The following is an 11,527-nucleotide window of genomic DNA, read 5'->3' as shown; positions in this document are numbered from 1 at the left end:
TCTGGTTTCCTCAGGGTGTATGCCCAGCAGTGGGATTGCTGGATCATAAGACAGTCCTATTTCCAGTTTTTTAAGGAATCTCCACACTGTTCTCCATAGTGGCTGTGCTAGTTTGCATTCCCACCAACAGTGTAAGAGGGTTCCCTTTTCTCCACACCCTCTCCAGCATTTATTGCTTGTAGACTTTTGGATTGCAGCCATTCTGACTGGCATGAAATGGTACCTCATAGTGGTTTTGATTTGCATTTCTCTGATAATGAGTGATGTTGAGCATCTTTTCATGTGTTTGTTAGCCATCTGTATGTCTTCTTTGGAGAAATGTCTATTTAGTTTTTGGCCCATTTTTTGATTGGGTCATTTATTTTTCTGGAGTTGAGCTGTAGGAGTTGCTTGTATATTTTTGAGATTAGTTGTTTGTCAGTTGCTTCATTTGCTATTATTTTCTCCCATTCTGAAGCCTGCCTTTTCACCTTGTTAATAGTTTCCTTTATTGTGCAGAAGCTTTTAAGTTTAATTAGGTCCCATTTGTTTATTTTTGCTTTTATTTCCAATATTCTTGGAGGTGGGTCATAGAGGATCCTGCTGTGATGTATGTCGGAGAGTGTTTTGCCTGTGTTCTCCTCTAGGAGTTTTATAGTTTCTGGTCTTATGTTGAGATCTTTAATCCATTTTGAGTTAATTTTTGTGTATGGTGTTAGAAAGTGTTCTAGTTTCATTATTTTACAAGTGGTTGGCCAGTTTTCCCAGCACTACTTGTTAAAGAGATTGTCTTTAGTCCATTGTATATTCTTGCCTCCTTTGTCAAAGATAAGGTGTCCATAGGTGCGTAGATTTATCTCTGGGCTTTCTATTTTGTTCCATTGATCTATATTTCTGTCTTTGTGCCAGTATCATACTGTCTTGATGACTGTGGCTTTGTAGTAGAGCCTGAAGTCAGGTAGGTTGATTCCTCCAGTTCCATTCTTCTTTCTCAAGATCGCTTTGGCTATTCAAACTTTTTTGTGTTTCCATACAAATTGTGAAATTATTTGTTCTAGCTCTGTGAAGAATACCATTGGTAGCTTGATAGGGATTGCATTGATTCTATAAATTGCTTTGGGTAGTATACTCATTTTCACTATATTGATTCTTCCAATCCATGAACATGCTATATTTCCCCATCTATTAGTGTCTTCTTTGATTTCTTTCACCAGTGTTTTATAGTTTTCTCTATATAGGTCTTTAGTTTCTTTAGGTAGATATATTCCTAAGTATTTTATTCTTTCCATTGCAGTGGTGAATGGAATTGTTTCCTTAATTTCTCTTTCTGTTTTCTCATTATTAGTGTATAGGAATGCAAGGGATTTCTGTGTGTTGATTTTATATCCTGCAACTTTACTATAATCATTGATTAGTTGTGGTAATTTTCTGGTGGAGTCTTTAGGGTTTTCTATGTACAGGATCATGTCATCTGCAAATAGTGAGAGTTTTACTTCTTCTTTTCCAATTTGGATTCCTTTTATTTCTTTTTCTGCTCTGATTGCTATGCTTCCAAAACTATGTTGAATAGTAATGGTGAAAGTGGGCACCCTTGTCTTGTTCCTGACTTTAGATGAAATGCTTTCAATTTTTCACCATTGAGGATAATGTTAGCTGTGGGTTTGTCATATATAGCTTTTATTATGTTGAGGTATGTTCCTTCTATTCCTGCTTTCTGGAGAGTTTTTATCATAAATGGATGTTGAATTTTGTCAAAGGCTTTCTCTGCATCTATTGAGATAATCATATGGTTTTTATTTTTCAATTTGTTAACGTGGTGTATTACATTGATTGATTTGCGAATATTGAAGAATCCTTGCATCCCTGGGATAAAGCCCACTTGGTCATGGTGTATGATCTTTTTAATGTGTTTTTGGATTCTGATTGCTAGAATTTTGTTAAGGATTTTTGCATCTATGTTCATCAGTGATATTGGCCTGTAGTTTTCTTTTTTTGTGGCATCTTTGTCAGGTTTTGGTATTAGGGTGATGGTGGCCGCATAGAATGAGTTTGGAAGTTTACCTTCCTCTGCAATTTCCTGGAAGAGTTTGAGTAGGATAGGTGTTAGCTCTTCTCTAAATTTTTGGTAAAATTCTGCTGTGAAGCTGTCTGGACTTGGGCTTTTGTTTGCTGGAAGATTTTTGATTACAGTTTCAATTTCCGTGCTTGTGATGGGTCTGTTAAGATTTTCTATTTCTTCCTGGTCCAGTTTTGGAAAGTTGTACTTTTCTAAGAATTTGTCCATTTCTTCCACGTTGTCCATTTTATTGGCATATAATTGTTGATAGTAGTCTCTTAAGATCCTTTGTATTTCTGTGTTGTCTGTTGTGATCTCTCCATTTTCATGTCTAATTTTATTGATTTGATTTTTCTCCCTTTGTTTCTTGATGAGTCTGGCTAATGGTTTGTCAATTTTATTTATCCTTTCAAAGAACCAGCTTTTGGCTTTGTTAATTTTTGCTATGGTCTCTGTTGTTTCTTTTGCATTTATTTCTGCCCTAATTTTTAAGATTTCTTTCCTTCTACTAACCCTGGGGTTCTTCATTTCTTCCTTTTCTAGTTGCTTTAGGTGTAGAGTTAGGTTATTTATTTGACTTTTTTCTTGTTTCTTGAGGTATGCCTGTATTGCTATGAACTTTCCCCTTAGGACTGCTTTTACCGTGTCCCACAGGTTTTGGGTTGTTGTGTTTTCATTTTCATTCATTTCTATGCAAATTTTGATTTCTTTTTTGATTTCTTCTGTGATTTGTTGGTTATTCAGCAGCGTGTTGTTCAGCCTCCATATGTTGGAATTTTTAATAGTTTTTCTCCTGTAATTGAGATCTAATCTTACTGCGTTGTAGTCAGAAAAGATGCTTGGAATGATTTCTATTTTTTTGAATTTACCAAGGCTAGATTTATGGCCCAGGATGTGATCTATCCTGGAGAAGGTTCCATGTGCGCTTGAGAAAAAGGTGAAATTCATTGTTTTGGGATGAAATGTCCTATAGATATCAATTAGGTCTAACTGGTCTATTGTATCGTTTAAAGTTTGTGTTTCCTTGTTAATTTTCTGTTTAGTTTCTCTATCCATAGGTGTGAGTGGGGTATTAAAGTCTTCCACTATTATTGTGTTATTGTTAATTTCTCCTTTCCTACTTTTTAGCATTTGTCTTACATATTGCAGTGCTCCCGTGTTGGGTGCATGTATCTTTATAATTGTTATATCTTCTTCTTGGATTGATCCTTTGATCATTATGTAGTGACCGTCTTTGTCTCTTTTCACAGCCTTTGTTTTAAAGTCTATTTTATCTGATATGAGTATTGCTACTCCTGCTTTCTTTTGGTCCCTATTTGCATGGAAAATCTTTTTCCAGCCCTTCACTTTCAGTCTGTATGTGTCCCCTGTTTTGACGTGGGTCTCTTGTAGACAACATATGTAGGGGTCTTGTTTTTGCATCCATTCAGCCAGTCTTTGTCTTTTGGTTGGGACATTCAACCCATTTACGTTTAAGGTGATTACTGATAAGTATGACCCCGTTGCCATTTACTCTATTGTTTTGGGTTCGAGTTTATACACCATTTTTGTGTTTCCTGTCTAGAGAATATCCTTTAGTATTTGTTGGAGAGCTGGTTTGGTGGTGCTGAATTCTCTCAGCTTTTGCTTGTCTGTAAAGCTTTTGATTTCTCCTTCATATTTGAATGAGATCCTTGCTGGGTACAATAATCTGGGCTGCAGGTTATTTTCTTTCATCACTTTAAGTTTGTCTTGCCATATCCTCCTGGCTTGAAGAGTTTCTATTGAAAGATCAGCTGTTATCCTTATGGGAATTCCCTTGTGTGTTATTTGTTGTTTTTCCCTTGCTGCTTTTAATATTTGTTCTTTGTGTTTGATCTTTGTTAATTTGATTAATATGTGTCTTGGGGTGTTTCACCTTGGGTTTATCCTGTTTGGGACTCTGGGTTTCTTGGACTTGAGTGATTATTTCCTTCCCCATTTTAGGGAAGTTTTCAACTATTATCTCCTCAAGTATTTTCTCATGGTCTTTCTTTTTGTCTTCTTCTTCTGGGACCCCTATGATTCGAATGTTGTAGCATTTAATATTGTCCTGGTGGTCTCTGAGATTGTCCTCATTTCTTTTAATTCGTTTTTCTTTTTTCCTCTCTGATTCATTTATTTCTACCATTATATCTTCTAATTCACTAATCCTATCTTCTGCCTCTGTTATTCTACTATTTGTTGCCTCCAGAGTGTTTTTAATTTCATTTATTGCATTATTCATTATATATTGACTCTTTTTTATTTCTTCCAGGTCCTTGTTAAACCTTTCTTGCATCTTCTCAATCCTTGTCTCCAGGCTATTAATCTATGATTCCATTTTAATTTCAAGATTTTGGATCAGTTTCACTATCATTTTTTGGAATTCTTTATCAGGTAGATTCCCTATCTCTTCCTCTTTTGTTTGGTTTGGTGGGCATTTATCCTGTTCCTTTATCTGCTGGGTATTCCTCTGTCTCTTCATTTGTTTAAATTGCTGAGTTTGGGGTGTCCTTTCTGTATTCTGGCAGTTTGTGGAGTTCTCTTTATTGTGGTGTTTCCTCACTGTGGGTAGGTTTGTACAGGTGGCTTGTCAAGGTTTCTTGGTTAGGGAAGCTTGTGTCGGTGTTCTGGTGGGTGGAGCTGTATTTCTTCTCTCTGGAGTGCAATGAAGTGTCCAGTAATGAGTTATGAGATGTCTATGGTTTTGGGGTGACTTTGGGCAGCCTGTATCTTGGAGCTCAGGGCTGTGTTCCTTTGTTGCTGGAGAATTTGCTTGGTATGTCTTGCCCTGGAACTTGTTGGCCCTTGTGTGGTGCTTGGTTTCAGTGTAGGTATGGAGGCGTTTGATGAGCTCCTGTCAATTAATGTTCCCTGGAGTCAGGGTTTGGACTTAACCCTCCTGCTTCCAGTTATCGGTCTTATTTTTACAGTAGTTTTGAAACTTCTCCTTCTATACAGCACCATTGATAAAACATTTACGTTAAAGATGAAAAGTTTCTCTACCATGAGGGTCACCCAGAGAGGTTCACAGCATTACATGGAGAAGAGAAGAGGGAGGAGGGAGTTAAAGGTGACCCGAATGAGATGAGGATGGAATCAATAGAGGAGAGAGTGGGCTAGCCAGTAATCACTTCCTTATGTGCACTCCACAACTGGACCGCTCAGAGATGTTCACGGAGTTATACAGAGAAGAGAAGAAGGAGGAAGGAGACAGAGGTGGCCAGGAGGATAAAAGGGGGGAATGAAAAGGAGGGAGACAGATCCAGCTAGTAATCAGTTCCCTAAGTGTTCTCCACCGTCTGGAACACATAGAAATTCACAGACTTGGGTAGAGTAGAGAGGGGTTAGGGAGGAGACACAGGTGACCTGGTGGAGAAAAAGGAGAGTCCAAAGGGAGAGAGAGCAGTCAAGCCAGTAATCTTGCTCCCTAGTGAAAGATGGGTACTGAAGATTGGGTTCTTAAAGGTACAAAATTGGTCACAAATACATAAAAGCAAAAATTAAAAATCTAGAGTAGAGTTTGGAATTTCAAAAATACGATGTTAAAGAAAAGAAGAAGGAAAAGAAAGAGAGAAAAAACAAACAAACAAAAACAAACAAAGTCGCAAGAATTATAAAGAAAATATAGGTACAAAATTGATAATTAATACCAAAAAGCAAAAGTTAAAAATCTAGAGTAGAGTTTGGAATCTCAAAAATACAATGTTAAAAAAAAAAAGAAGAAGAAAAAGAAAGAGAGAAAAAACAAACAAACAAAAACTAACAAAGTCGCAAAAATTATAAAGAAAATACAGGTACAAAATTGTTAACAAATACAAAAAAGCATAAATTAAAAATCTAGAGTAGAGTTTGGAATTTCAGATATACAATGTTATATAAAAGAAGAAGAGAAAGAAAGAGAGGGAAAAAAAGTCACAGAAATTATAAAAAATAATATAGGTACAAAATTGATAACAAATACCAAAAAGCTAAAATTAAAAATCTAGAGTAGAGTTTGGAATTTCAAAAATACAGTGTTAAAGAAAAGAAGAAAAAAAAAGGTCAAAAAATTATAAAAAATATATATATGAAGTTTGCTTTTTTAAAAAAGGGTCTTTTTTTTTTTTTTTGCAAAGTAATAGTAGGTTATAAAAGTGAAAATTAAAGGAATAATAGAGGACTTAAATTTTTTTTTTAATTTAAAAAAAAGAAAGAATGAACGAATGATCATAAAAATAGTAAAAATATATCTAGGACTTTCTCTGGTTTTCTTGTGGGTATTGTGGGTTCAGTTCATTTTCGGCTAGTTCCTTGGTCCAACTTATATTTCTCAAGCTCTATAGGCCCCTTCCTATGTAGTCGGTACTAACCACAGGGTTTTAATCTATTGCCTGTAGCTTCCAAGGCAGTTCCCTGTTATAGCTTCTTCTGTTTGTTGGTCTCTTCAGTGTCTGGTTTCCACCCTGACACAGAGGGGGCAGTGGAGGACATTTTATTTTATTTTTTTTTAGGCTGACTTGTTCAGTCGCGCTGTGGGGAGGGAGGGAGGGATGCTGCAAACAAATAACACAGGCGTGTGCTCGCAGTGCCTCAGCCACACGGGTCTGCCCCTGCTCATGGCGCGTGTAGCCTCCCTGCCCACACTGCTCAGGCTCTAGGTTGCTCCGCCAGGAACCATCTGAGGCCAGCCCTGGGCTGCTTGCACCTCCCAGGTCCAAGCTGCTCAGGTTCAGGCACTCAGGTAGTCCTCAGAGGCACAGACTCGGTTGGGCCTGAGTTTTGTGCCCTTCCCAGGTCCAAGCAGCTCAGGTGATGAGGTGTTTGGCAAACGCAATTGCTGCAACTTATAGCCTCCCCACCACTCAGTTATCTAGTTGTACAACCGGCGCACCTTCTCAGGCAGATGTTGACCATCCAGACCCCCCAAGAAGTTTTAGTTAGCAAAGAAGCCTGCTTACAGTTTTATAGATAATGTCTCTCTGGGGCTGCAATTGCCCCCTTCCAGCTCTGACTGCCTGTCACCAGAGGGGGATGGTCTGCAGCCGGCTATCTCTGTTCAGTCCTTTGTTCCGTGCGCGGGCCTGGCGGTGTCTTAGGTTAGGGCTGGCTTTTCGCGTGGTAGATATCCCACACTCTGGTTTGCTAGCCCAAATTATTTCGCTCAGATAGCACTCCAGGTATTCAGGCCAGATCCTTACTCTAAGCAATGCAGCCTGCGCCGGGCCTCCCTGCCCAGCCCCCGCTTGCTAGTGGCGTATGCAGGCGTCTGCACTGCTTCTCCGCTGGGGGAGTTACCGTAGGGCTCATAATCTGTGGGTTTTAATTGTTTATTTTTCCTCCCTGTTATGTTGCTCTCTGTGCTCCCAAGGCTCGGCACAGATTCGGCAGTGAGAAGGTTTCCTGGCGTTTGGAAACTTCTCTCTTTTTAAGACTCCCTTCCCAGGACGGAACTCCATCCCTCCCTCTTTTGTCTCTTTTTTTGTCTTCTATATTTTTTCCTACCTCCTTTTGAAGACTTGGGTTGCTTTTCTGGGTGCCTGATGTCCTCTGTCGGCATTCAGAAGTTGTTTTGTGGAATTTACTCGGCGTTTAAATGTTCTTTTGATGAATTTGTGGGGGAGAAAGTGTTCTCCCCGTCCTACTCCTCCGCCATCTTAGCTCCTCCCTGCTTATTTTATTTACTTTCTTTTTCCCTCAACAAAAATATAAACTCTGTGGAAGCAAGGGCTTTCCTATATTGTAGAAGAATTCTTGAGTCAGCACTCTACAAATATTTATTTAATGAATATATGAAAGAATTTCTTTGAAACACAGTAAAGAAACAGAAAAGGAGAAAGGCTGAAAGGGAAAGAGAGAGAGAGATTCTGAAAGCAGAAAAAAGAGCTCCTAAAAGGAGACACTGTCAACAGTATCAAACACCCCTGATATATCAAATACCACAATGACAAAAACACTTTCACTGGGTTTGGAAATTAAGTTACCAACAGTTTCAGCAAAGGCAATTTCAATGGAGAGTTGAGTGTGGAAGCTGACTTTAGAGGGTTGTCAGGTAAGTGGAAGTGAAGACAGTATAGATTTAAACTTAGCTGTAAAAGGAAAATATAAAAGACAAATGACAGAAAGTCATCAGTGTTGAGGAGGACTTTTTAATAGTTTGCTTTAAGATGAAATAGATTTGAGCATGATCATATGCTAGGAGGAAAGAGTCAGCAGAGGAAAAAAAGTAACTATATAGGAAAGGTCATCATTATAGAGCAAGGTTTTTAAAGGGAAAAGGGGATAGAATCAGGTAAACAAGAATGAATTCTTGGGAAAGAGGGTCAGCACCTTCTCCAGATCAAGAGAGAAGGAAAAGATGAAGAGATGAAAAACAAACAAAAACTGTGGGTTGAGAAGGAGAAATGGAGGGAGTTCCCTCAATAAATCACATTTTCCCTTTTAATTCAGAAGCAGCGTCAACTGTTGAAAGCAAAGGAAGTAGGGGCAGGGTAAGAAGCTTAATAAAAGAGGGGGAGGTGTTTACAAAGTAGCCATAGTGGTAGGCATGACAGTTCAGTTCAGTTCAGTCGCTCAGTTGTGTCCGACTCTTTGCGATCCCATGAATTGCAGCATGCCAGGCTCCCTGTCCATCACCAAAGCTCATTTGGAACAATAACAGAAAAGAAGGTGTGGTGATACCAGAGGCCCAAATCGGGTCAGAAATGACCCAGGGAAGAGTGAATATGCAGAGAAAGAAGGGTGGTGTTGGATCAACTCAGGCTCGAGGAGGCACAGGCATACCTCCAAACCTGGTCCTCCGACTGAGGCCCCCTCACTCACTGTTATACACCTACCACATACAAACATCCCCACCAGAAATCAACCGTATTGAAAAAACAATTACCCTAATTTTCCACACAATTAAGCTAAATCCACAGCTCTTGGAGCCACCCTTGTTCATCCTCAGAACCTGTGAGAACCACTCCAGTATCCTGATGGTACCTGAAGAAGCTGTAGGTACCTGGAGGCTGCTAAAAAGGGGCTTTAAGTTTACTCTGGAAGCACGGAGCATTGGTATTACATTCAGGAAGGCAGAAAAAGCATGTTCTGAAGATGGTCTGGGGTAAGCAGAACACTGACGCCGCCTCCCAGTGTCATCACAGCCCCTAGATAAAAGGGAGCTGGGAGGGGAGGTTGGCAGGCATATTTCAATTAGGGCAGGAGACAGAGAAGCGGCCTGTGAAATGCTGAGAATACAGCAGAGTTCTGCGTCTAGTAGAGAGCGTGGGATGTGGAGGAATTCTGGTGTAGGAGCCTCCATGTGGGCTGGGCTGAGATCCTTCCTTGGTGGTGGCAGGATTATGCTGGTCTGGGGTCTGCAGAGCAGAACACAAGCTAGGAGTAAGTTGTTCCCTTTGAGGGGTTTTCACTCCTCAGTCTTGGGAGTTGGGAGTGTCAGGGTAGAGAGGTGATTAATCGCCCCTGCTGTGACAGCCTTCAAGGCTTGGAGCAATCTAAGCTCATCTTGTACCAGTTACTCTAGTCAAGAGTTGAAGGGTGGATAGTTGATTGGCTTGAAATAACATTCAGCTTAAATCCAATCCTAAGAAAGACACAGAGGAGAGAGTCTGTTCCCATACAAACCTTTCTAACACTTGTCCTTTGAAGAGTTTTGGCTAGAATCCGTATTTAACAAACATTTAAAGAACATGACGTGTTGTAATTCAGGCTTCAAGTTGGGGACAAAGGAGCCATGGATTCTGCTCTCAGAAAGCCTTCCAATGTAGGAAATGTAAACAGATAGGTTAGAGAGGGTCCTGGAGAAAGAGAACCAGGGTTGGCTTTCATAAATGTATGAGAACCCATTTTGGCCTAAGCCTTTTTGTCACCTAAGTCTGGCCACAGTGCTTGGCATTAAGCTGGCCTCAATAATTAACAATCTTAAAGGAGAGAATGCAGAAACAAAAAGGGAGCAATCAAAAAACAAGAATGCAACCTTGGGTCAGGGTCCTGATTCGTCAAGGGATATACATAATACTATATCTTTGAGTTCTTCACGCACTAAGGCCCCCTCCCAGGTGGAGAATGGAAAGATGGTGTTGACCCTTGACTTCAATCAACCAGACTTGGACTCTTTCAACCTTGGCCCCAATTTTATGCTGAATTCTCCTCTGCTCAAGCCCCATCATGAGTATGTAATATATACCCTTAGCTTAAAACTTCCTCAGTTTTGCTGTTTTGGGGGATACTCCTTCAGGAAAGATCCCCAACGTTCTCCTTATTTGCTGCAAGTAGGAAATCCTTCTTTCCCCCAATTTTTGGTTTGGGTGTGTCTGTTAGGGGAAGCACACTGACTGAAACCGCCCACCCTGGCCAAGCACCATAGTAACCATTTGCATGAGTTGTTTTATGACAGGAAATCCTGATAAGGAATACGGAACTAATAAGCCACCACCAACCGGAAGAGTCTGGGAAAGGTGGAAAGGAGACACCACGTGTCCATCCACTTCCCAGAATCCCTCTCGCTAGCATCCATCTTGGCTGAGTGATGCATGTGCCACCAGGAAAGACTCTGAATTAGAATGATTGGCCAAAGACCACCCGGAAACTAATCCCGTCACCATAAAACCCGAGACTGCCAGTCACGAGGCAGAGCAGTTCTCCTGGGTTCCCTTACCCTACTGCTCTCCACCCGGGTGCCCTTTCCCAATAAAATCTCTTGCTTTGTCAGCACATGTGTCTCCTCAGACAATTCATTTCCGAGTGTTAGACAAGAGCCCAGTTTCAGGCCCTGGAAGGGGTCCGCCTTCCTGCAACAAATGGCGACTCTGGCAGGACACTTCTTCGCTGACACTGACATCCTGACCACTCGGGGTACTCAAGGACCAGCTTGCCTGCCAATGGGCCAGACCCAGAGGCCACAACTCGGACCCTTCTGTCCCTGGTCTCCTCCTGACGTGGACAACTGGCCAGAGTGCCCCGACCAGGTAAGGAACAAGAGACTTTATTGACCTCTCTCTTCTTCCCTCTCTCTTTCCTCTCTTTAACCCTTCCTATCCTTCCCCGTTTTTCTAGTCCCCCGGTCCTGGATGCAGGAATCTGGTCGAAGGGCCTCAGACTGAGCTGAGGATTGGAGACTGATCTCCTTCTCTTGGCAGAGAACTTGAATTCTGGTTCTGGTCTGGTCTGATTTCTGGTAGGGCTGAGTTCCAGTCCTCCCTTCTCTGGAGGCCCAGGGTAAAGTCCCATAATACCTAGGTATCTTCAGGTGGCAGGAGATGTCTGTAAGGCCACCCCTTTTGCCCCCCTCTCCCACCTCCTCCCCCTTCTTCTTTCAACCTGACTTCCTTTCCTCCCTTTGAAATCTTTGAAGCTGTTAGTACTTGGATCTGAAGTTCTGTGTCTCTATAGTAGGTTTTCTGAGAGACTGTATTCTTGTATTTAAGGGAGTGTCTGATGAGGACTGCCAGGTTTATATGTGTGTATTTTAACTCTGTGTTCTGTGTTGTGACTTTTGATGGCCATTTTGCT

This window comes from Bos javanicus, chromosome 16 (genome assembly GCF_032452875.1).
Source record: "Bos javanicus breed banteng chromosome 16, ARS-OSU_banteng_1.0, whole genome shotgun sequence".
Taxonomy (NCBI): Eukaryota; Metazoa; Chordata; class Mammalia; order Artiodactyla; family Bovidae; genus Bos; species Bos javanicus.
This window is presented reverse-complemented; position numbering follows the sequence as displayed.